Here is a 25,450-nt window from a genome sequence, read left to right on the forward strand (position 1 = left end):
ATCATATCGCTCCTTTCCTCCTGCTGTGGTCCAATCAGATCCCTCCTTTTATGCCACGGTCCAATCAGAGCTCTCCTTTCATCTTGCTGTCGTCCAATCAGATCGCTCCTTTTCTCCTGCTGTGGTCCAATCAGAGCTCTCCTTTCATCTTGCTGTGGTCCAATCAGATCGCTCCTTTCCTCCTGCTGTGGTCCAATCAGATCCCTCCTTTCCTCTTGCTGTGGTCCAATCAGATCCCTCCTTTTATGCCACGGTCCAATCAGAGCTCTCCTTTCATCTTGCTGTGGTCCAATCAGATCGCTCATTTCCTCCGGCTGTGGTCCAATCAGATCCCTCCTTTCCTCTTGCTGTGGTCCAATCAGATCCCTCCTTTTATGCCACGGTCCAATCAGAGCTCTCCTTTCATCTTGCTGTGGTCCAATCAGATCGCTCCTTTCCTCCTGCTGTGGTCCAATCAGATCCCTCCTTTTATGCCACGGTCCAATCAGAGCTCTCCTTTCATCTTGCTGTCGTCCAATCAGATCGCTCCTTTTCTCCTGCTGTGGTCCAATCAAATCCCTCCTTTCCTCCTGCTGTGGTCCAATCAGATCGCTCCTTTCCTACTGCTGTGGTCCAATCAGATCCCTCCTTTTATGCCACGGTCCAATCAGAGCTCTCCTTTCATCTTGCTGTCGTCCAATCAGATCGCTCCTTTTCTCCTGCTGTGGTCCAATCAGAGCTCTCCTTTCATCTTGCTGTCGTCCAATCAGATCGCTCCTTTCCTCTTGCTGTGGTCCAATCAGATCCCTCCTTTCCTCTTGCTGTGGTCCAATCAGATCCCTCCTTTTATGCCACGGTCCAATCAGAGCTCTCCTTTCATTTTGCTGTAGTCCAATCAGATCGCTCCTTTCCTCCTGCTGTGTTCCAGTCAGATCCCTCCTTTCCTCTTGCTGTGGTCCAATCAGATCCCTCCTTTTATGCCACGGTCAAATCAGAGCTCTCCTTTCATCTTGCTGTGGTCCAATCAGATCCCTCCTTTCCTCTTGCTGTGGTCCAATCAGATCCCTCCTTTTATGCCACGGTCCAATCAGAGCTCTCCTTTCATCTTGCTGTGGTCCAATCAGATCGCTCCTTTCCTCCTGCAGTGGTCCAATCAGATCCCTCCTTTCCTCTTGCTGTGGTCCAATCAGATCCCTCCTTTTATGCCACGGTCCAATCAGAGCTCTCCTTTCATCTTGCTGTGGTCCAATCAGATCGCTCCTTTCCTCCTGCTGTGGTCCAATCAGATCCCTCCTTTTATGCCACGGTCCAATCAGAGCTCTCCTTTCATCTTGCTGTCGTCCAATCAGATCGCTCCTTTTCTCCTGCTGTGGTCCAATCAGAGCTCTCCTTTCATCTTGCTGTGGTCCAATCAGATCGCTCCTTTCCTCCTGCTGTGGTCCAATCAGATCCCTCCTTTTATGCCACGGTCCAATCAGAGCTCTCCTTTCATCTTGCTGTCGTCCAATCAGATCGCTCCTTTTCTCCTGCTGTGGTCCAATCAGAGCTCTCCTTTCATCTTGCTGTCGTCCAATCAGATCGCTCCTTTCCTCCTGCTGTGGTCCAATCAGATCCCTCCTTTCCTCTTGCTGTGGTCCAATCAGATCCCTCCTTTTATGCCACGGTCCAATCAGAGCTCTCCTTTCATCTTGCTGTGGTCCAATCAGATCGCTCCTTTCCTCCTGCTGTGGTCCAATCAGATCCCTCCTTTCCTCTTGCTGTGGTACAATCAGATCCCTCCTTTTATGCCACGGTCCAATCAGAGCTCTCCTTTCATCTTGCTGTGGTCCAATCATATCGCTCCTTTCCTCCTGCAGTGGTCCAATCAGATCCCTCCTTTCCTCTTGCTGTGGTCCAATCAGATCCCTCCTTTTATGCCACGGTCCAATCAGAGCTCTCCTTTCATCTTGCTGTGGTCCAATCAGATCGCTCCTTTCCTCCTGCTGTGGTCCAATCAGATCCCTCCTTTTATGCCACGGTCCAATCAGAGCTCTCCTTTCATCTTGCTGTCGTCCAATCAGATCGCTCCTTTTCTCCTGCTGTGGTCCAATCAAATCCCTCCTTTCCTCCTGCTGTGGTCCAATCAGATCGCTCCTTTCCTACTGCTGTGGTCCAATCAGATCCCTCCTTTTATGCCACGGTCCAATCAGAGCTCTCCTTTCATCTTGCTGTCGTCCAATCAGATCGCTCCTTTTCTCCTGCTGTGGTCCAATCAGAGCTCTCCTTTCATCTTGCTGTCGTCCAATCAGATCGCTCCTTTCCTCCTGCTATGGTCCAATCAGATCCCTCCTTTCCTCTTGCTGTGGTCCAATCAGATCCCTCCTTTTATGCCACGGTCCAATCAGAGCTCTCCTTTCATCTTGCTGTAGTCCAATCAGATCGCTCCTTTCCTCCTGCTGTGTTCCAGTCAGATCCCTCCTTTCCTCTTGCTGTGGTCCAATCAGATCCCTCCTTTTATGCCACGGTCAAATCAGAGCTCTCCTTTCATCTTGCTGTGGTCCAATCAGATCCCTCCTTTCCTCTTGCTGTGGTCCAATCAGATCCCTCCTTTTATCCCACGGTCCAATCAGAGCTCTCCTTTCATCTTGCTGTCGTCCAATCAGATCGCTCCTTTTCTCCTGCTGTGGTCCAATCAGAGCTCTCCTTTCATCTTGCTGTGGTCCAATCAGATCGCTCCTTTCCTCCTGCTGTGGTCCAATCAGATCCCTCCTTTTATGCCACGGTCCAATCAGAGCTCTCCTTTCATCTTGCTGTCGTCCAATCAGATCGCTCCTTTTCTCCTGCTGTGGTCCAATCAGAGCTCTCCTTTCATCTTGCTGTCGTCCAATCAGATCGCTCCTTTACTCCTGCTGTGGTCCAATCAGATCCCTCCTTTCCTCTTGCTGTGGTCCAATCAGATTCCTCCTTTTATGCCACGGTCCAATCAGAGCTCTCCTTTCATCTTGCTGTAGTCCAATCAGATCGCTCCTTTCCTCCTGCTGTGTTCCAGTCAGATCCCTCCTTTCCTCTTGCTGTGGTCCAATCAGATCCCTCCTTTTATGCCACGGCCCAATCAGAGCTCTCCTTTCATCTTGCTGTGGTCCAATCAGATCGCTCCTTTCCTCCTGCTGTGGTCCAATCAGATCCCTCCTTTTATGCCACGGTCCAATCAGAGCTCTCCTTTCATCTTGCTGTCGTCCAATTAGATCGCTCCTTTTCTCCTGCTGTGGTCCAATCAGAAGTCTCCTTTCATCTTGCTGTGGTCCAATCAGATCGCTCCTTTCTTCCTGCTGTGGTCCAATCAGATCCCTCCTTTCCTCTTGCTGTGGTCCAATCAGATCCCTCCTTTTATGCCACGGTCCAATCAGAGCTCTCCTTTCATCTTGCTGTCGTCCAATCAGATCGCTCCTTTCCTCGTGCTGTGGTCCAATCAGATCCCTCCTTTCCTCTTGCTGTGGTCCAATCAGATCCCTCCTTTTATGCCACGGTCCAATCAGAGCTCTCCTTTCATCTTGCTGTGGTCCAATCATATCGCTCCTTTCCTCCTGCTGTGGTCCAATCAGATCCCTCCTTTTATGCCACGGTCCAATCAGAGCTCTCCTTTCATCTTGCTGTCGTCCAATCAGATCGCTCCTTTTCTCCTGCTGTGGTCCAATCAGAGCTCTCCTTTCATCTTGCTGTGGTCCAATCAGATCGCTCCTTTCCTCCTGCTGTGGTCCAATCAGATCCCTCCTTTCCTCTTGCTGTGGTCCAATCAGATCCCTCCTTTTATCCCACGGTCCAATCAGAGCTCTCCTTTCATCTTGCTGTGGTCCAATCAGATCGCTCCTTTCCTCCTGCTGTGGTCCAATCAGATCCCTCCTTTCCTCTTGCTGTGGTCCAATCAGATCCCTCCTTTTATGCCACGGTCCAATCAGAGCTCTCCTTTCATCTTGCTGTGGTCCAATCAGATCGCTCATTTCCTCCTGCTGTGGTCCAATCAGATCCCTCCTTTCCTCTTGCTGTGGTCCAATCAGATCCCTCCTTTTATGCCACGGTCCAATCAGAGCTCTCCTTTCATCTTGCTGTGGTCCAATCAGATCGCTCCTTTCCTCCTGCTGTGGTCCAATCAGATCCCTCCTTTTATGCCACGGTCCAATCAGAGCTCTCCTTTCATCTTGCTGTCGTCCAATCAGATCGCTCCTTTTCTCCTGCTGTGGTCCAATCAAATCCCTCCTTTCCTCCTGCTGTGGTCCAATCAGATCGCTCCTTTCCTCCTGCTGTGGTCCAATCAGATCCCTCCTTTTATGCCACGGTCCAATCAGAGCTCTCCTTTCATCTTGCTGTCATCCAATCAGATCGCTCCTTTTCTCCTGCTGTGGTCCAATCAGAGCTCTCCTTTCATCTTGCTGTCGTCCAATCAGATCGCTCCTTTCCTCCTGCTGTGGTCCAATCAGATCCCTCCTTTCCTCTTGCTGTGGTCCAATCAGATCCCTCCTTTTATGCCACGGTCCAATCAGAGCTCTCCTTTCATCTTGCTGTCGTCCAATCAGATCGCTCCTTTCCTCCTGCTGTGGTCCAATCAGATCCCTCCTTTCCTCTTGCTGTCGTCCAATCAGATCGCTCCTTTCCTCCTGCTGTGGTCCAATCAGATCCCTCCTTTCCTCTTGCTGTGGTCCAATCAGATCCCTCCTTTTATGCCACAGTCCAATCAGAGCTCTCCTTTCATCTTGCTGTGGTCCAATCAGATCGCTCCTTTCCTCCTGCAGTGGTCCAATCAGATCCCTCCTTTCATCTTGCTGTGGTCCAATCAAATCCCTCCTTTTATGCCACGGTCCAATCAGAGCTCTCCTTTCATCTTGCTGTGGTCCAATCAGATCGCTCCTTTCCTCCTGCTGTGGTCCAATCAGATCCCTCCTTTTATGCCACGGTCCAATCAGAGCTCTCCTTTCATCTTGCTGTCGTCCAATCAGATCGCTCCTTTTCTCCTGCTGTGGTCCAATCAAATCCCTTCTTTCCTCCTGCTGTGGTCCAAACAGATCCCTCCTTTTATGCCACGGTCCAATCAGAGCTCTCCTTTCATCTTGCTGTCGTCCAATCAGATCGCTCCTTTTCTCCTGCTGTGGTCCAATCAGAGCTCTCCTTTCATCTTGCTGTGCTCCAATCAGATCGCTCCTTTCCTCCTGCTGTGGTCCAATCAGATCCCTCCTTTTATGCCACGGTCCAATCAGAGCTCTCCTTTCATCTTGCTGTCGTCCAATCAGATCGCTCCTTTTCTCCTGCTGTGGTCCAATCAGAGCTCTCCTTTCATCTTGCTGTCGTCCAATCAGATCGCTCCTTTCCTCCTGCTGTGGTCCAATCAGATCCCTCCTTTCCTCTTGCTGTGGTCCAATCAGATCCCTCCTTTTATGCCACGGTCCAATCAGAGCTCTCCTTTCATCTTGCTGTAGTCCAATCAGATCGCTCCTTTCCTCCTGCTGTGTTCCAGTCAGATCCCTCCTTTCCTCTTGCTGTGGTCCAATCAGATCCCTCCTTTTATGCCACGGTCCAATCAGAGCTCTCCTTTCATCTTGCTGTGGTCCAATCAGATCGCTCCTTTCCTCCTGCTGTGGTCCAATCAGATCCCTCCTTTTATGCCACGGTCCAATCAGAGCTCTCCTTTCATCTTGCTGTCGTCCAATCAGATCGCTCCTTTTCTCCTGCTGTGGTCCAATCAGAGCTCTCCTTTCATCTTGCTGTGGTGCAATCAGATCGCTCCTTTCCTCCTGCTGTGGTCCAATCAAATCCCTCCTTTCCTCCTGCTGTGGTCCAATCAGATCCCTCCTTTTATGCCACGGTCCAATCAGAGCTCTCCTTTCATCTTGCTGTCGTCCAATCAGATCGCTCCTTTTCTCCTGCTGTGGTCCAATCAGAGCTCTCCTTTCAACTTGCTGTGGTCCAATCAGATCGCTCCTTTCCTCCTGCTGTGGTCCAATCAGATCCCTCCTTTCCTCTTGCTGTGGTCCAATCAGATCCCTCCTTTTATGCCACGGTCCAATCAGAGCTCTCCTTTCATCTTGCTGTGGTCCAATTAGATCGCTCCTTTCCTCCTGCTGTGTTCCAATCAGATCCCTCCTTTCCTCTTGCTGTGGTCCAATCAGATCCCTCCTTTTATGCCACGGTCCAATCAGAGCTCTCCTTTCATCTTGCTGTCGTCCAATTAGATCGCTCCTTTTCTCCTGCTGTGGTCCAATCAGAACTCTCCTTTCATCTTGCTGTGGTCCAATCAGATCGCTCCTTTCTTCCTGCTGTGGTCCAATCAGATCCCTCCTTTCCTCTTGCTGTGGTCCAATCAGATCCCTCCTTTTATGCCACGGTCCAATCAGAGCTCTCCTTTCATCTTGCTGTCGTCCAATCAGATCGCTCCTTTCCTCGTGCTGTGGTCCAATCAGATCCCTCCTTTCCTCTTGCTGTGGTCCAATCAGATCCCTCCTTTTATGCCACGGTCCAATCAGAGCTCTCCTTTCATCTTGCTGTGGTCCAATCATATCGCTCCTTTCCTCCTGCTGTGGTCCAATCAGATCCCTCCTTTTATGCCACGGTCCAATCAGAGCTCTCCTTTCATCTTGCTGTCGTCCAATCAGATCGCTCCTTTTCTCCTGCTGTGGTCCAATCAGAGCTCTCCTTTCATCTTGCTGTGGTCCAATCAGATCGCTCCTTTCCTCCTGCTGTGGTCCAATCAGATCCCTCCTTTCCTCTTGCTGTGGTCCAATCAGATCCCTCCTTTTATCCCAAGGTCCAATCAGAGCTCTCCTTTCATCTTGCTGTGGTCCAATCAGATCGCTCCTTTCCTCCTGCTGTGGTCCAATCAGATCCCTCCTTTCCTCTTGCTGTGGTCCAATCAGATCCCTCCTTTTATGCCACGGTCCAATCAGAGCTCTCCTTTCATCTTGCTGTCGTCCAATCAGATCGCTCCTTTTCTCCTGCTGTGGTCCAATCAGAGCTCTCCTTTCATCTTGCTGTCGTCCAATCAGATCGCTCCTTTCCTCCTGCTGTGGTCCAATCAGATCCCTCCTTTCCTCTTGCTGTGGTCCAATCAGATCCCTCCTTTTATGCCACGGTCCAATCAGAGCTCTCCTTTCATCTTGCTGTGGTCCAATCAGATCGCTCCTTTCCTCCTGCTGTGGTCCAATCAGATCCCTCCTTTCCTCTTGCTGTGGTACAATCAGATCCCTCCTTTTATGCCACGGTCCAATCAGAGCTCTCCTTTCATCTTGCTGTGGTCCAATCAGATCGCTCCTTTCCTCCTGCAGTGGTCCAATCAGATCCCTCCTTTCCTCTTGCTGTGGTCCAATCAGATCCCTCCTTTTATGCCACGGTCCAATCAGAGCTCTCCTTTCATCTTGCTGTGGTCCAATCAGATCGCTCCTTTCCTCCTGCTGTGGTCCAATCAGATCCCTCCTTTTATGCCACGGTCCAATCAGAGCTCTCCTTTCATCTTGCTGTCATCCAATCAGATCGCTCCTTTTCTCCTGCTGTGGTCCAATCAAATCCCTCCTTTCCTCCTGCTGTGGTCCAATCAGATCCCTCCTTTTATGCCACGGTCCAATCAGAGCTCTCCTTTCATCTTGCTGTCGTCCAATCAGATCGCTCCTTTTCTCCTGCTGTGGTCCAATCAGAGCTCTCCTTTCATCTTGCTGTGGTTCAATCAGATCGCTCCTTTCCTCCAGCTGTGGTCCAATCAGATCCCTCCTTTTATGCCACGGTCCAATCAGAGCTCTCCTTTCATCTTGCTGTCGTCCAATCAGATCGCTCCGTTTCTCCTGCTGTGGTCCAATCAGAGCTCTCCTTTCATCTTGCTTTGGTCCAATCATATCGCTCCTTTCCTCCTGCTGTGGTCCAATCAGATCCCTCCTTTTATGCCACGGTCCAATCAGAGCTCTCCTTTCATCTTGCTGTCGTCCAATCAGATCGCTCCTTTTCTCCTGCTGTGGTCCAATCAGAGCTCTCCTTTCATCTTGCTGTGGTCCAATCAGATCGCTCCTTTCCTCCTGCTGTGGTCCAATCAGATCCCTCCTTTCCTCTTGCTGTGGTCCAATCAGATCCCTCCTTTTATCCCACGGTCCAATCAGAGCTCTCCTTTCATCTTGCTGTGGTCCAATCAGATCGCTCCTTTCCTCCTGCTGTGGTCCAATCAGATCCCTCCTTTCCTCTTGCTGTGGTCCAATCAGATCCCTCCTTTTATGCCACGGTCCAATCAGAGCTCTCCTTTCATCTTGCTGTGGTCCAATCAGATCGCTCCTTTCCTCCTGCAGTGGTCCAATCAGATCCCTCCTTTCCTCTTGCTGTGGTCAAATCAGATCCCTCCTTTTATGCCACGGTCCAATCAGAGCTCTCCTTTCATCTTGCTGTGGTCCAATCAGATCGCTCCTTTCCTCCTGCTCTGGTCCAATCAGATCCCTCCTTTTATGCCACGGTCCAATCAGAGCTCTGCTTTCATCTTGCTGTCGTCCAATCAGATCGCTCCTTTTCTCCTGCTGTGGTCCAATCAAATCCCTCCTTTCCTCCTGCTGTGGTCCAATCAGATCGCTCCTTTCCTCCTGCTGTGGTCCAATCAGATCCCTCCTTTTATGCCACGGTCCAATCAGAGCTCTCCTTTCATCTTGCTGTCATCCAATCAGATCGCTCCTTTTCTCCTGCTGTGGTCCAATCAGAGCTCTCCTTTCATCTTGCTGTCGTCCAATCAGATCGCTCCTTTCCTCCTGCTGTGGTCCAATCAGATCCCTCCTTTCCTCTTGCTGTGGTCCAATCAGATCCCTCCTTTTATGCCACGGTCCAATCAGAGCTCTCCTTTCATCTTGCTGTCGTCCAATCAGATCGCTCCTTTCCTCCTGCTGTGGTCCAATCAGATCCCTCCTTTCCTCTTGCTGTCGTCCAATCAGATCGCTCCTTTCCTCCTGCTGTGGTCCAATCAGATCCCTCCTTTCCTCTTGCTGTGGTCCAATCAGATCCCTCCTTTTATGCCACAGTCCAATCAGAGCTCTCCTTTCATCTTGCTGTGGTCCAATCAGATCGCTCCTTTCCTCCTGCAGTGGTCCAATCAGATCCCTCCTTTCCTCTTGCTGTGGTCCAATCAAATCCCTCCTTTTATGCCACGGTCCAATCAGAGCTCTCCTTTCATCTTGCTGTGGTCCAATCAGATCGCTCCTTTCCTCCTGCTGTGGTCCAATCAGATCCCTCCTTTTATGCCACGGTCCAATCAGAGCTCTCCTTTCATCTTGCTGTCGTCCAATCAGATCGCTCCTTTTCTCCTGCTGTGGTCCAATCAAATCCCTTCTTTCCTCCTGCTGTGGTCCAAACAGATCCCTCCTTTTATGCCACGGTCCAATCAGAGCTCTCCTTTCATCTTGCTGTCGTCCAATCAGATCGCTCCTTTTCTCCTGCTGTGGTCCAATCAGAGCTCTCCTTTCATCTTGCTGTGGTCCAATCAGATCGCTCCTTTCCTCCTGCTGTGGTCCAATCAGATCCCTCCTTTTATGCCACGGTCCAATCAGAGCTCTCCTTTCATCTTGCTGTCGTCCAATCAGATCGCTCCTTTTCTCCTGCTGTGGTCCAATCAGAGCTCTCCTTTCATCTTGCTGTCGTCCAATCAGATCGCTCCTTTCCTCCTGCTGTGGTCCAATCAGATCCCTCCTTTCCTCTTGCTGTGGTCCAATCAGATCCCTCCTTTTATGCCACGGTCCAATCAGAGCTCTCCTTTCATCTTGCTGTAGTCCAATCAGATCGCTCCTTTCCTCCTGCTGTGTTCCAGTCAGATCCCTCCTTTCCTCTTGCTGTGGTCCAATCAGATCCCTCCTTTTATGCCACGGTCCAATCAGAGCTCTCCTTTCATCTTGCTGTGGTCCAATCAGATCGCTCCTTTCCTCCTGCTGTGGTCCAATCAGATCCCTCCTTTTATGCCACGGTCCAATCAGAGCTCTCCTTTCATCTTGCTGTCGTCCAATCAGATCGCTCCTTTTCTCCTGCTGTGGTCCAATCAGAGCTCTCCTTTCATCTTGCTGTGGTGCAATCAGATCGCTCCTTTCCTCCTGCTGTGGTCCAATCAAATCCCTCCTTTCCTCCTGCTGTGGTCCAATCAGATCCCTCCTTTTATGCCACGGTCCAATCAGAGCTCTCCTTTCATCTTGCTGTCGTCCAATCAGATCGCTCCTTTTCTCCTGCTGTGGTCCAATCAGAGCTCTCCTTTCAACTTGCTGTGGTCCAATCAGATCGCTCCTTTCCTCCTGCTGTGGTCCAATCAGATCCCTCCTTTCCTCTTGCTGTGGTCCAATCAGATCCCTCCTTTTATGCCACGGTCCAATCAGAGCTCTCCTTTCATCTTGCTGTGGTCCAATCAGATCGCTCCTTTCCTCCTGCTGTGTTCCAATCAGATCCCTCCTTTCCTCTTGCTGTGGTCCAATCAGATCCCTCCTTTTATGCCACGGTCCAATCAGAGCTCTCCTTTCATCTTGCTGTCGTCCAATTAGATCGCTCCTTTTCTCCTGCTGTGGTCCAATCAGAACTCTCCTTTCATCTTGCTGTGGTCCAATCAGATCGCTCCTTTCTTCCTGCTGTGGTCCAATCAGATCCCTCCTTTCCTCTTGCTGTGGTCCAATCAGATCCCTCCTTTTATGCCACGGTCCAATCAGAGCTCTCCTTTCATCTTGCTGTCGTCCAATCAGATCGCTCCTTTCCTCGTGCTGTGGTCCAATCAGATCCCTCCTTTCCTCTTGCTGTGGTCCAATCAGATCCCTCCTTTTATGCCACGGTCCAATCAGAGCTCTCCTTTCATCTTGCTGTGGTCCAATCATATCGCTCCTTTCCTCCTGCTGTGGTCCAATCAGATCCCTCCTTTTATGCCACGGTCCAATCAGAGCTCTCCTTTCATCTTGCTGTCGTCCAATCAGATCGCTCCTTTTCTCCTGCTGTGGTCCAATCAGAGCTCTCCTTTCATCTTGCTGTGGTCCAATCAGATCGCTCCTTTCCTCCTGCTGTGGTCCAATCAGATCCCTCCTTTCCTCTTGCTGTGGTCCAATCAGATCCCTCCTTTTATCCCACGGTCCAATAAGAGCTCTCCTTTCATCTTGCTGTGGTCCAATCAGATCGCTCCTTTCCTCCTGCTGTGGTCCAATCAGATCCCTCCTTTCCTCTTGCTGTGGTCCAATCAGATCCCTCCTTTTATGCCACGGTCCAATCAGAGCTCTCCTTTCATCTTTCTGTGGTCCAATCAGATCGCTCATTTCCTCCTGCTGTGGTCCAATCAGATCCCTCCTTTCCTCTTGCTGTGGTCCAATCAGATCCCTCCTTTTATGCCACGGTCCAATCAGAGCTCTCCTTTCATCTTGCTGTGGTCCAATCAGATCGCTCCTTTCCTCCTGCTGTGGTCCAATCAGATCCCTCCTTTTATGCCACGGTCCAATCAGAGCTCTCCTTTCATCTTGCTGTCGTCCAATCAGATCGCTCCTTTTCTCCTGCTGTGGTCCAATCAAATCCCTCCTTTCCTCCTGCTGTGGTCCAATCAGATCGCTCCTTTCCTACTGCTGTGGTCCAATCAGATCCCTCCTTTTATGCCACGGTCCAATCAGAGCTCTCCTTTCATCTTGCTGTCGTCCAATCAGATCGCTCCTTTTCTCCTGCTGTGGTCCAATCAGAGCTCTCCTTTCATCTTGCTGTCGTCCAATCAGATCGCTCCTTTCCTCTTGCTGTGGTCCAATCAGATCCCTCCTTTCCTCTTGCTGTGGTCCAATCAGATCCCTCCTTTTATGCCACGGTCCAATCAGAGCTCTCCTTTCATCTTGCTGTATTCCAATCAGATCGCTCCTTTCCTCCTGCTGTGTTCCAGTCAGATCCCTCCTTTCCTCTTGCTGTGGTCCAATCAGATCCCTCCTTTTATGCCACGGTCAAATCAGAGCTCTCCTTTCATCTTGCTGTGGTCCAATCAGATCCCTCCTTTCCTCTTGCTGTGGTCCAATCAGATCCCTCCTTTTATGCCACGGTCCAATCAGAGCTCTCCTTTCATCTTGCTGTGGTCCAATCAGATCGCTCCTTTCCTCCTGCAGTGGTCCAATCAGATCCCTCCTTTCCTCTTGCTGTGGTCCAATCAGATCCCTCCTTTTATGCCACGGTCCAATCAGAGCTCTCCTTTCATCTTGCTGTGGTCCAATCAGATCGCTCCTTTCCTCCTGCTGTGGTCCAATCAGATCCCTCCTTTTATGCCACGGTCCAATCAGAGCTCTCCTTTCATCTTGCTGTCGTCCAATCAGATCGCTCCTTTTCTCCTGCTGTGGTCCAATCAGAGCTCTCCTTTCATCTTGCTGTGGTCCAATCAGATCGCTCCTTTCCTCCTGCTGTGGTCCAATCAGATCCCTCCTTTTATGCCACGGTCCAATCAGAGCTCTCCTTTCATCTTGCTGTCGTCCAATCAGATCGCTCCTTTTCTCCTGCTGTGGTCCAATCAAATCCCTCCTTTCCTCCTGCTGTGGTCCAATCAGATCGCTCCTTTCCTACTGCTGTGGTCCAATCAGATCCCTCCTTTTATGCCACGGTCCAATCAGAGCTCTCCTTTCATCTTGCTGTCGTCCAATCAGATCGCTCCTTTTCTCCTGCTGTGGTCCAATCAGAGCTCTCCTTTCATCTTGCTGTGGTCCAATCAGATCGCTCCTTTCCTCCTGCTGTGGTCCAATCAGATCCCTCCTTTTATGCCACGGTCCAATCAGAGCTCTCCTTTCATCTTGCTGTGGTCCAATCAGATCGCTCCTTTCCTCCTGCTGTGGTCCAATCAAATCCCTCCTTTCCTCCTGCTGTGGTCTAATCAGATCCCTCCTTTTATGCCACGGTCCAATCAGAGCTCTCCTTTCATCTTGCTGTCGTCCAATCAGATCGCTCCTTTCCTCGTGCTGTGGTCCAATCAGATCCCTCCTTTCCTCTTGCTGTGGTCCAATCAGATCCCTCCTTTTATGCCACGGTCCAATCAGAGCTCTCCTTTCATCTTGCTGTGGTCCAATCATATCGCTCCTTTCCTCCTGCTGTGGTCCAATCAGATCCCTCCTTTTATGCCACGGTCCAATCAGAGCTCTCCTTTCATCTTGCTGTCGTCCAATCAGATCGCTCCTTTTCTCCTGCTGTGGTCTAATCAGAGCTCTCCTTTCATCTTGCTGTGGTCCAATCAGATCGCTCCTTTCCTCCTGCTGTGGTCCAATCAGATCCCTCCTTTCCTCTTGCTGTGGTCCAATCAGATCCCTCCTTTTATCCCACGGTCCAATCAGAGCTCTCCTTTCATCTTGCTGTGGTCCAATCAGATCGCTCCTTTCCTCCTGCTGTGGTCCAATCAGATCCCTCCTTTCCTCTTGCTGTGGTCCAATCAGATCCCTCCTTTTATGCCACGGTCCAATCAGAGCTCTCCTTTCATCTTGCTGTGGTCCAATCAGATCGCTCCTTTCCTCCTGCAGTGGTCCAATCAGATCCCTCCTTTCCTCTTGCTGTGGTCAAATCAGATCCCTCCTTTTATGCCACGGTCCAATCAGAGCTCTCCTTTCATCTTGCTGTGGTCCAATCAGATCGCTCCTTTCCTCCTGCTCTGGTCCAATCAGATCCCTCCTTTTATGCCACGGTCCAATCAGAGCTCTCCTTTCATCTTGCTGTCGTCCAATCAGATCGCTCCTTTTCTCCTGCTGTGGTCCAATCAAATCCCTCCTTTCCTCCTGCTGTGGTCCAATCAGATCGCTCCTTTCCTCCTGCTGTGGTCCAATCAGATCCCTCCTTTTATGCCACGGTCCAATCAGAGCTCTCCTTTCATCTTGCTGTCATCCAATCAGATCGCTCCTTTTCTCCTGCTGTGGTCCAATCAGAGCTCTCCTTTCATCTTGCTGTCGTCCAATCAGATCGCTCCTTTCCTCCTGCTGTGGTCCAATCAGATCCCTCCTTTCCTCTTGCTGTGGTCCAATCAGATCGCTCCTTTCTTCCTGCTGTGGTCCAATCAGATCCCTCCTTTCCTCTTGCTGTGGTCCAATCAGATCCCTCCTTTTATGCCACGGTCCAATCAGAGCTCTCCTTTCATCTTGCTGTCGTCCAATCAGATCGCTCCTTTCCTCGTGCTGTGGTCCAATCAGATCCCTCCTTTCCTCTTGCTGTGGTCCAATCAGATCCCTCCTTTTATGCCACGGTCCAATCAGAGCTCTCCTTTCATCTTGCTGTGGTCCAATCATATCGCTCCTTTCCTCCTGCTGTGGTCCAATCAGATCCCTCCTTTTATGCCACGGTCCAATCAGAGCTCTCCTTTCATCTTGCTGTCGTCCAATCAGATCGCTCCTTTTCTCCTGCTGTGGTCCAATCAGAGCTCTCCTTTCATCTTGCTGTGGTCCAATCAGATCGCTCCTTTCCTCCTGCTGTGGTCCAATCAGATCCCTCCTTTCCTCTTGCTGTGGTCCAATCAGATCCCTCCTTTTATCCCACGGTCCAATCAGAGCTCTCCTTTCATCTTGCTGTGGTCCAATCAGATCGCTCCTTTCCTCCTGCTGTGGTCCAATCAGATCCCTCCTTTCCTCTTGCTGTGGTCCAATCAGATCCCTCCTTTTATGCCACGGTCCAATCAGAGCTCTCCTTTCATCTTTCTGTGGTCCAATCAGATCGCTCATTTCCTCCTGCTGTGGTCCAATCAGATCCCTCCTTTCCTCTTGCTGTGGTCCAATCAGATCCCTCCTTTTATGCCACGGTCCAATCAGAGCTCTCCTTTCATCTTGCTGTGGTCCAATCAGATCGCTCCTTTCCTCCTGCTGTGGTCCAATCAGATCCCTCCTTTTATGCCACGGTCCAATCAGAGCTCTCCTTTCATCTTGCTGTCGTCCAATCAGATCGCTCCTTTTCTCCTGCTGTGGTCCAATCAAATCCCTCCTTTCCTCCTGCTGTGGTCCAATCAGATCGCTCCTTTCCTACTGCTGTGGTCCAATCAGATCCCTCCTTTTATGCCACGGTCCAATCAGAGCTCTCCTTTCATCTTGCTGTCGTCCAATCAGATCGCTCCTTTTCTCCTGCTGTGGTCCAATCAGAGCTCTCCTTTCATCTTGCTGTCGTCCAATCAGATCGCTCCTTTCCTCTTGCTGTGGTCCAATCAGATCCCTCCTTTCCTCTTGCTGTGGTCCAATCAGATCCCTCCTTTTATGCCACGGTCCAATCAGAGCTCTCCTTTCATCTTGCTGTAGTCCAATCAGATCGCTCCTTTCCTCCTGCTGTGTTCCAGTCAGATCCCTCCTTTCCTCTTGCTGTGGTCCAATCAGATCCCTCCTTTTATGCCACGGTCAAATCAGAGCTCTCCTTTCATCTTGCTGTGGTCCAATCAGATCCCTCCTTTCCTCTTGCTGTGGTCCAATCAGATCCCTCCTTTTATGCCACGGTCCAATCAGAGCTCTCCTTTCATCTTGCTGTGGTCCAATCAGATCGCTCCTTTCCTCCTGCAGTGGTCCAATCAGATCCCTCCTTTCCTCTTGCTGTGGTCCAATCAGATCCCTCCTTTTATGCCACGGTCCAATCAGAGCTCTCCTTTCATCTTGCTGTGGTCCAATCAGATCGCTCCTTTCCTCCTGCTGTGGTCCAATCAGATCCCTCCTTTTATGCCACGGTCCAATCAGAGCTCTCCTTTCATCTTGCTGTCGTCCAATCAGATCGCTCCTTTTCTCCTGCTGTGGTCCAATCAGAGCTCTCCTTTCATCTTGCTGTGGTCCAATCAGATCGCTCCTTTCCTCCTGCTGTGGTCCAATCAGATCCCTCCTTTTATGCCACGGTCCAATCAGAGCTCTCCTTTCATCTTGCTGTCGTCCAATCAGATCGCTCCTTTTCTCCTGCTGTGGTCCAATCAGAGCTCTCCTTTCATCTTGCTGTCGTCCAATCAGATCGCTCCTTTCCTCCTGCTGTGGTCCAATCAGATCCCTCCTTTCCTCTTGCTGTGGTCCAATCAGATCCCTCCTTTTATGCCACGGTCCAATCAGAGCTCTCCTTTCATCTTGCTGTGGTCCAATCAGATCGCTCCTTTCCTCCTGCTGTGGTCCAATCAGATCCCTCCTTTCCTCTTGCTGTGGTACAATCAGATCCCTCCTTTTATGCCACGGTCCAATCAGAGCTCTCCTTTCATCTTGCTGTGGTCCAATCAGATCGCTCCTTTCCTCCTGCAGTGGTCCAATCAGATCCCTCCTTTCCTCTTGCTGTGGTCCAATCAGATCCCTCCTTTTATGCCACGGTCCAATCAGAGCTCTCCTTTCATCTTGCTGTGGTCCAATCAGATCGCTCCTTTCCTCCTGCTGTGGTCCAATCAGATCCCTCCTTTTATGCCACGGTCCAATCAGAGCTCTCCTTTCATCTTGCTGTCGTCCAATCAGATCGCTCCTTTTCTCCTGCTGTGGTCCAATAAAATCCCTCCTTTCCTCCTGCTGTGGTCCAATCAGATCGCTCCTTTCCTACTGCTGTGGTCCAATCAGATCCCTCCTTTTATGCCACGGTCCAATCAGAGCTCTCCTTTCATCTTGCTGTCGTCCAATCAGATCGCTCCTTTTCTCCTGCTGTGGTCCAATCAGAGCTCTCCTTTCATCTTGCTGTCGTCCAATCAGATCGCTACTTTCCTCCTGCTGTGGTCCAATCAGATCCCTCCTTTCCTCTTGCTGTGGTCCAATCAGATCCCTCCTTTTATGCCACGGTCCAATCAGAGCTCTCCTTTCATCTTGCTGTAGTCCAATCAGATCGCTCCTTTCCTCCTGCTGTGTTCCAGTCAGATCCCTCCTTTCCTCTTGCTGTGGTCCAATCAGATCCCTCCTTTTATGCCACGGTCAAATCAGAGCTCTCCTTTCATCTTGCTGTGGTCCAATCAGATCCCTCCTTTCCTCTTGCTGTGGTCCAATCAGATCCCTCCTTTTATGCCACGGTCCAATCAGAGCTCTCCTTTCATCTTGCTGTGGTCCAATCAGATCGCTCCTTTCCTCCTGCAGTGGTCCAATCAGATCCCTCCTTTCCTCTTGCTGTGGTCCAATCAGATCCCTCCTTTTATGCCACGGTCCAATCAGAGCTCTCCTTTCATCTTCCTGTCGTCCAATCAGATCGCTCCTTTTCTCCTGCTGTGGTCCAATCAGAGCTCTCCTTTCATCTTGCTGTCGTCCAATCAGATCGCTCCTTTCCTCCTGCTGTGGTCCAATCAGATCCCTCCTTTCCTCTTGCTGTGGTCCAATCAGATCCCTCCTTTTATGCCACGGTCCAATCAGAGCTCTCCTTTCATCTTGCTGTAGTCCAATCAGATCGCTCCTTTCCTCCTGCTGTGTTCCAGTCAGATCACTCCTTTCCTCTTGCTGTGGTCCAATCAGATCCCTCCTTTTATGCCACGGTCCAATCAGAGCTCTCCTTTCATCTTGCTGTGGTCCAATCAGATCGCTCCTTTCCTCCTGCTGTGGTCCAATCAGATCCCTCCTTTTATGCCACGGTCCAATCAGAGCTCTCCTTTCATCTTGCTGTCGTCCAATCAGATCGCTCCTTTTCTCCTGCTGTGGTCCAATCAGAGCTCTCCTTTCATCTTGCTGTCGTCCAATCAGATCGCTCCTTTCCTCCTGCTGTGGTCCAATCAGATCCCTCCTTTCCTCTTGCTGTGGTCCAATCAGATCCCTCCTTTTATGCCACGGTCCAATCAGAGCTCTCCTTTCATCTTGCTGTAGTCCAATCAGATCGCTCCTTTCCTCCTGCTGTGTTCCAGTCAGATCCCTCCTTTCCTCTTGCTGTGGTCCAATCAGATCCCTCCTTTTATGCCACGGTCCAATCAGAGCTCTCCTTTCATCTTGCTGTGGTCCAATCAGATCGCTCCTTTCCTCCTGCTGTGGTCCAATCAGATCCCTCCTTTTATGCCACGGTCCAATCAGAGCTCTCCTTTCATCTTGCTGTCGTCCAATCAGATCGCTCCTTTTCTCCTGCTGTGGTCCAATCAGAGCTCTCCTTTCATCTTGCTGTGGTGCAATCAGATCGCTCCTTTCCTCCTGCTGTGGTCCAATCAAATCCCTCCTTTCCTCCTGCTGTGGTCCAATCAGATCCCTCCTTTTATGCCACGGTCCAATCAGAGCTCTCCTTTCATCTTGCTGTCGTCCAATCAGATCGCTCCTTTTCTCCTGCTGTGGTCCAATCAGAGCTCTCCTTTCAACTTGCTGTGGTCCAATCAGATCGCTCCTTTCCTCCTGCTGTGGTCCAATCAGATCCCTCCTTTCCTCTTGCTGTGGTCCAATCAGATCCCTCCTTTTATGCCACGGTCCAATCAGAGCTCTCCTTTCATCTTGCTGTGGTCCAATCAGATCGCTCCTTTCCTCCTGCTGTGTTCCAATCAGATCCCTCCTTTCCTCTTGCTGTGGTCCAATCAGATCCCTCCTTTTATGCTACGGTCCAATCAGAGCTCTCCTTTCATCTTGCTGTCGTCCAATTAGATCGCTCCTTTTCTCCTGCTGTGGTCCAATCAGAACTCTCCTTTCATCTTGCTGTGGTCCAATCAGATCGCTCCTTTCTTCCTGCTGTGGTCCAATCAGATCCCTCCTTTCCTCTTGCTGTGGTCCAATCAGATCCCTCCTTTTATGCCACGGTCCAATCAGAGCTCTCCTTTCATCTTGCTGTCGTCCAATCAGATCGCTCCTTTCCTCGTGCTGTGGTCCAATCAGATCCCTCCTTTCCTCTTGCTGTGGTCCAATCAGATCCCTCCTTTTATGCCACGGTCCAATCAGAGCTCTCCTTTCATCTTGCTGTGGTCCAATCATATCGCTCCTTTCCTCCTGCTGTGGTCCAATCAGATCCCTCCTTTTATGCCACGGTCCAATCAGAGCTCTCCTTTCATCTTGCTGTCGTCCAATCAGATCGCTCCTTTTCTCCTGCTGTGGTCCAATCAGAGCTCTCCTTTCATCTTGCTGTGGTCCAATCAGATCGCTCCTTTCCTCCTGCTGTGGTCCAATCAGATCCCTCCTTTCCTCTTGCTGTGGTCCAATCAGATCCCTCCTTTTATCCCACGGTCCAATCAGAGCTCTCCTTTCATCTTGCTGTGGTCCAATCAGATCGCTCCTTTCCTCCTGCTGTGGTCCAATCAGATCCCTCCTTTCCTCTTGCTGTGGTCCAATCAGATCCCTCCTTTTATGCCACGGTCCAATCAGAGCTCTCCTTTCATCTTGCTGTGGTCCAATCAGATCGCTCATTTCCTCCTGCTGTGGTCCAATCAGATCCCTCCTTTCCTCTTGCTGTGGTCCAATCAGATCCCTCCTTTTATGCCACGGTCCAATCAGAGCTCTCCTTTCATCTTGCTGTGGTCCAATCAGATCGCTCCTTTCCTCCTGCTGTGGTCCAATCAGATCCCTCCTTTTATGCCACGGTCCAATCAGAGCTCTCCTTTCATCTTGCTGTCGTCCAATCAGATCGCTCCTTTTCTCCTGCTGTGGTCCAATCAGAGCTCTCCTTTCATCTTGCTGTGGTCCAATCAGATCGCTCCTTTCCTCCTGCTGTGGTCCAATCAAATCCCTCCTTTCCTCCTGCTGTGGTCCAATCAGATCCCTCCTTTTATGCCACGGTCCAATCAGAGCTCTCCTTTCATCTTGCTGTCGTCCAATCAGATCGCTCCTTTCCTCGTGCTGTGGTCCAATCAGATCCCTCCTTTCCTCTTGCTGTGGTCCAATCAGATCCCTCCTTTTATGCCACGGTCCAATCAGAGCTCTCCTTTCATCTTGCTGTGGTCCAATCATATCGCTCCTTTCCTCCTGCTGTGGTCCAATCAGATCCCTCCTTTTATGCCACGGTCCAATCAGAGCTCTCCTTTCATCTTGCTGTCGTCCAATCAGATCGCTCCTTTTCTCCTGCTGTGGTCCAATCAGAGCTCTCCTTTCATCTTGCTGTGGTCCAATCAGATCGCTCCTTTCCTCCTGCTGTGGTCCAATTAGATCCCTCCTTTCCTCTTGCTGTGGTCCAATCAGATCCCTCCTTTTATCCCACGGTCCAATCAGAGCTCTCCTTTCATCTTGCTGTGGTCCAATCAGATCGCTCCTTTCCTCCTGCTGTGGTCCAATCAGATCCCTCCTTTCCTCTTGCTGTGGTCCAATCAGATCCCTCCTTTTATGCCACGGTCCAATCAGAGCTCTCCTTTCATCTTGCTGTGGTCCAATCAGATCGCTCCTTTCCTCCTGCAGTGGTCCAATCAGATCCCTCCTTTCCTCTTGCTGTGGTCAAATCAGATCCCTCCTTTTATGCCACGGTCCAATCAGAGCTCTCCTTTCATCTTGCTGTGGTCCAATCAGATCGCTCCTTTCCTCCTGCTCTGGTCCAATCAGATCCCTCCTTTTATGCCACGGTCCAATCAGAGCTCTCCTTTCATCTTGCTGTCGTCCAATCAGATCGCTCCTTTTCTCCTGCTGTGGTCCAATCAAATCCCTCCTTTCCTCCTGCTGTGGTCCAATCAGATCCCTACTTTTATGCCACGGTCCAATCAGAGCTCTCCTTTCATCTTGCTGTCGTCCAATCAGATCGCTCCTTTTCTCCTGCTGTGGTCCAATCAGAGCTCTCCTTTCATCTTGCTGTGGTTCAATCAGATCGCTCCTTTCCTCCAGCTGTGGTCCAATCAGATCCCTCCTTTTATGCCACGGTCCAATCAGAGCTCTCCTTTCATCTTGCTGTCGTCCAATCAGATCGCTCCTTTTCTCCTGCTGTGGTCCAATCAGAGCTCTCCTTTCATCTTGCTGTGGTCCAATCATATCGCTCCTTTTCTCCTGCTGTGGTCCAATCAGATCCCTCCTTTTATGCCACGGTCCAATCAGAGCTCTCCTTTCATCTTGCTGTCGTCCAATCAGATCGCTCCTTTTCTCCTGCTGTGGTCCAATCAGAGCTCTCCTTTCATCTTGCTGTGGTCCAATCAGATCGCTCCTTTCCTCCTGCTGTGGTCCAATCAGATCCCTCCTTTCCTCTTGCTGTGGTCCAATCAGATCCCTCCTTTTATCCCACGGTCCAATCAGAGCTCTCCTTTCATCTTGCTGTGGTCCAATCAGATCGCTCCTTTCCTCCTGCTGTGGTCCAATCAGATCCCTCCTTTCCTCTTGCTGTGGTCCAATCAGATCCCTCCTTTTATGCCACGGTCCAATCAGAGCTCTCCTTTCATCTTGCTGTGGTCCAATCAGATCGCTCCTTTCCTCCTGCAGTGGTCCAATCAGATCCCTCCTTTCCTCTTGCTGTGGTCAAATCAGATCCCTCCTTTTATGCCACGGTCCAATCAGAGCTCTCCTTTCATCTTGCTGTGGTCCAATCAGATCGCTCCTTTCCTCCTGCTCTGGTCCAATCAGATCCCTCCTTTTATGCCACGGTCCAATCAGAGCTCTCCTTTCATCTTGCTGTCGTCCAATCAGATCGCTCCTTTTCTCCTGCTGTGGTCCAATCAAATCCCTCCTTTCCTCCTGCTGTGGTCCAATCAGATCCCTCCTTTTATGCCACGGTCCAATCAGAGCTCTCCTTTCATCTTGCTGTCGTCCAATCAGATCGCTCCTTTTCTCCTGCTGTGGTCCAATCAGAGCTCTCCTTTCATCTTGCTGTGGTTCAATCAGATCGCTCCTTTCCTCCAGCTGTCGTCCAATCAGATCCCTCCTTTTATGCCACGGTCCAATCAGAGCTCTCCTTTCATCTTGCTGTCGTCCAATCAGATCGCTCCTTTTCTCCTGCTGTGGTCCAATCAGAGCTCTCCTTTCATCTTGCTGTGGTCCAATCAGATCGCTCCTTTCCTCTTGCTGTGGTCCAATCAGATCCCTCCTTTCCTCTTGCTGTGGTCCAATCAGATCCCTCCTTTTATCCCACGGTCCAATCAGAGCTCTCCTTTCATTTTGCTGTCGTCCAATCAGATCTCTCCTTTCCTCCTGCTCTGGTCCAATCAGATCCCTCCTTTCCTCTTGCTGTGGTCCAATCAGATCCCTCCTTTTATGCCACGGTCCAATCAGAGCTCTCCTTTCATCTTGCTGTCGTCCAATCAGATCGCTCATTTCCTCCTGCTGTGGACCAATCAGATCCCTTTTTTCCTCTTGCTGTGGTACAATCAGATCCCTCCTTTTATGCCACGGTCCAATCAGAGCTCTCCTTTCATCTTGCTGTGGTCCAATCAGATCGCTCCTTTCCTCCTGCTGTGGTCCAATCAGATCCCTCCTTTTATGCCATGGTCCAATCAGAGCTCTCCTTTCATCTTGCTGTGGTCCAATCAGATCGCTCCTTTCCTCCTGCTGTGGTCCAATCAGATCCCTCCTTTTATGCCACGGTCCAATCAGATCGCTCCTTTCCTCCTGCTGTGGTCCAATCAGATCCCTCCTTTCCTCTTGCTGTGGTCCAATCAGATCCCTCCTTTTATGCCACGGTCCAATCAGAGCTCTCCTTTCATCTTGCTGTAGTCCAATCAGATCGCTCCTTTCCTCCTGCTGTGGTCCAATTAGATCCCTCCTTTTATGCCACGGTCCAATCAGAGCTCTCCTTTCATCTTGCTGTGGTCCAATCAGATCGCTCCTTTCCTCCTGCTGTGGTCCAATCAGATCCCTCCTTTTATGCCACGGTCCAATCAGAGCTCTCCTTTCATCTTGCTGTCATCCAATCAGATCGCTCCTTTTCTCCTGCTGTGGTCCAATCAGAGCTCTCCTTTCATCTTGCTGTCGTCCAATCAGATCGCTCCTTTCCTCCTGCTGTGGTCCAATCAGATCCCTCCTTTCCTCTTGCTGTGGTCCAATCAGATCCCTCCTTTTATGCCACGGTCCAATCAGAGCTCTCCTTTCATCTTGCTGTCGTCCAATCAGATCGCTCCTTTCCTCCTGCTGTGGTCCAATCAGATCCCTCCTTTCATCTTGCTGTCGTCCAATTAGATCGCTCCTTTCCTCCTGCTGTGGTCCAATCAGATCCCTCCTTTCCTCTTGCTGTGGTCCAATCAGATCCCTCCTTTTATGCCACGGTCCAATCAGAGCTCTCCTTTCATCTTGCTGTGGTCCAATCAGATCGCTCCTTTCCTCCTGCAGTGGTCCAATCAGATCCCTCCTTTCCTCTTGCTGTGGTCCAATCAGATCCCTCCTTTTATGCCACGGTCCAATCAGAGCTCTCCTTTCATCTTGCTGTGGTCCAATCAGATCGCTCCTTTCCTCCTGCTGTGGTCCAATCAGATCCCTCCTTTTATGCCACGGTCCAATCAGAGCTCTCCTTTCATCTTGCTGTCGTCCAATCAGATCGCTCCTTTTCTCCTGCTGTGGTCCAATCAAATCCCTCCTTTCCTCCTGCTGTGGTCCAATAAGATCCCTCCTTTTATGCCACGGTCCAATCAGAGCTCTCCTTTCATCTTGCTGTCGTCCAATCAGATCGCTCCTTTTCTCCTGCTGTGGTCCAATCAGAGCTCTCCTTTCATCTTGCTGTGGTCCAATCAGATCGCTCCTTTCCTCCTGCTGTGGTCCAATCAGATCCCTCCTTTTATGCCACGGTCCAATCAGAGCTCTCCTTTCATCTTGCTGTCGTCCAATCAGATCGCTCCTTTTCTCCTGCTGTGGTCCAATCAGAGCTCTCCTTTCATCTTGCTGTCGTCCAATCAGATCGCTCCTTTACTCCTGCTGTGGTCCAATCTGATCCCTCCTTTCCTCTTGCTGTGGTCCAATCAGATCCCTCCTTTTATGCCACGGTCCAATCAGAGCTCTCCTTTCATCTTGCTGTAGTCCAATCAGATCGCTCCTTTCCTCCTGCTGTGTTCCAGTCAGATCCCTCCTTTCCTCTTGCTGTGGTCCAATCAGATCCCTCCTTTTATGCCACGGTCCAATCAGAGCTCTCCTTTCATCTTGCTGTGGTCCAATCAGATCGCTCCTTTCCTCCTGCTGTGGTCCAATCAGATCCCTCCTTTTATGTCACGGTCCAATCAGAGCTCTCCTTTCATCTTGCTGTCGTCCAATCAGATCGCTCCTTTTCTCCTGCTGTGGTCCAATCAGAGCTCTCCTTTCATCTTGCTGTGGTCCAATCAGATCGCTCCTTTCCTCCTGCTGTGGTCCAATCAAATCCCTCCTTTCCTCCTGCTGTGGTCCAATCAGATCCCTCCTTTTATGCCACGGTCCAATCAGAGCTCTCCTTTCATCTTGCTGTCGTCCAATCAGATCGCTCCTTTTCTCCTGCTGTGGTCCAATCAGAGCTCTCCTTTCAACTTGCTGTGGTCCAATCAGATCGCTCCTTTCCTCCTGCTGTGGTCCAATCAGATCCCTCCTTTCCTCTTGCTGTGGTCCAATCAGATCCCTCCTTTTATGCCACGGTCCAATCAGAGCTCTCCTTTCATCTTGCTGTGGTCCAATCAGATCGCTCCTTTCCTCCTGCTGTGTTCCAATCAGATCCCTCCTTTCCTCTTGCTGTGGTCCAATCAGATCCCTCCTTTTATGCCACGGTCCAATCAGAGCTCTCCTTTCATCTTGCTGTCGTCCAATTAGATCGCTCCTTTTCTCCTGCTGTGGTCCAATCAGAACTCTCCTTTCATCTTGCTGTGGTCCAATCAGATCGCTCCTTTCTTCCTGCTGTGGTCCAATCAGATCCCTCCTTTCCTCTTGCTGTGGTCCAATCAGATCCCTCCTTTTATGCCACGGTCCAATCAGAGCTCTCCTTTCATCTTGCTGTCGTCCAATCAGATCGCTCCTTTCCTCGTGCTGTGGTCCAATCAGATCCCTCCTTTCCTCTTGCTGTGGTCCAATCAGATCCCTCCTTTTATGCCACGGTCCAATCAGAGCTCTCCTTTCATCTTGCTGTGGTCCAATCATATCGCTCCTTTCCTCCTGCTGTGGTCCAATCAGATCCCTCCTTTTATGCCACGGTCCAATCAGAGCTCTCCTTTCATCTTGCTGTCGTCCAATCAGATCGCTCCTTTTCTCCTGCTGTGGTCCAATCAGAGCTCTCCTTTCATCTTGCTGTGGTCCAATCAGATCGCTCCTTTCCTCCTGCTGTGGTCCAATCAGATCCCTCCTTTCCTCTTGCTGTGGTCCAATCAGATCCCTCCTTTTATCCCACGGTCCAATCAGAGCTCTCCTTTCATCTTGCTGTGGTCCAATCAGATCGCTCCTTTCCTCCTGCTGTGGTCCAATCAGATCCCTCCTTTCCTCTTGCTGTGGTCCAATCAGATCCCTCCTTTTATGCCACGGTCCAATCAGAGCTCTCCTTTCATCTTGCTGTGGTCCAATCAGATCGCTCATTTCCTCCTGCTGTGGTCCAATCAGATCCCTCCTTTCCTCTTGCTGTGGTCCAATCAGATCCCTCCTTTTATGCCACGGTCCAATCAGAGCTCTCCTTTCATCTTGCTGTGGTCCAATCAGATCGCTCCTTTCCTCCTGCTGTGGTCCAATCAGATCCCTCCTTTTATGCCACGGTCCAATCAGAGCTCTCCTTTCATCTTGCTGTCGTCCAATCAGATCGCTCCTTTTCTCCTGCTGTGGTCCAATCAAATCCCTCC

This window comes from Centroberyx gerrardi, chromosome 8 (genome assembly GCF_048128805.1).
Source record: "Centroberyx gerrardi isolate f3 chromosome 8, fCenGer3.hap1.cur.20231027, whole genome shotgun sequence".
Taxonomy (NCBI): Eukaryota; Metazoa; Chordata; class Actinopteri; order Beryciformes; family Berycidae; genus Centroberyx; species Centroberyx gerrardi.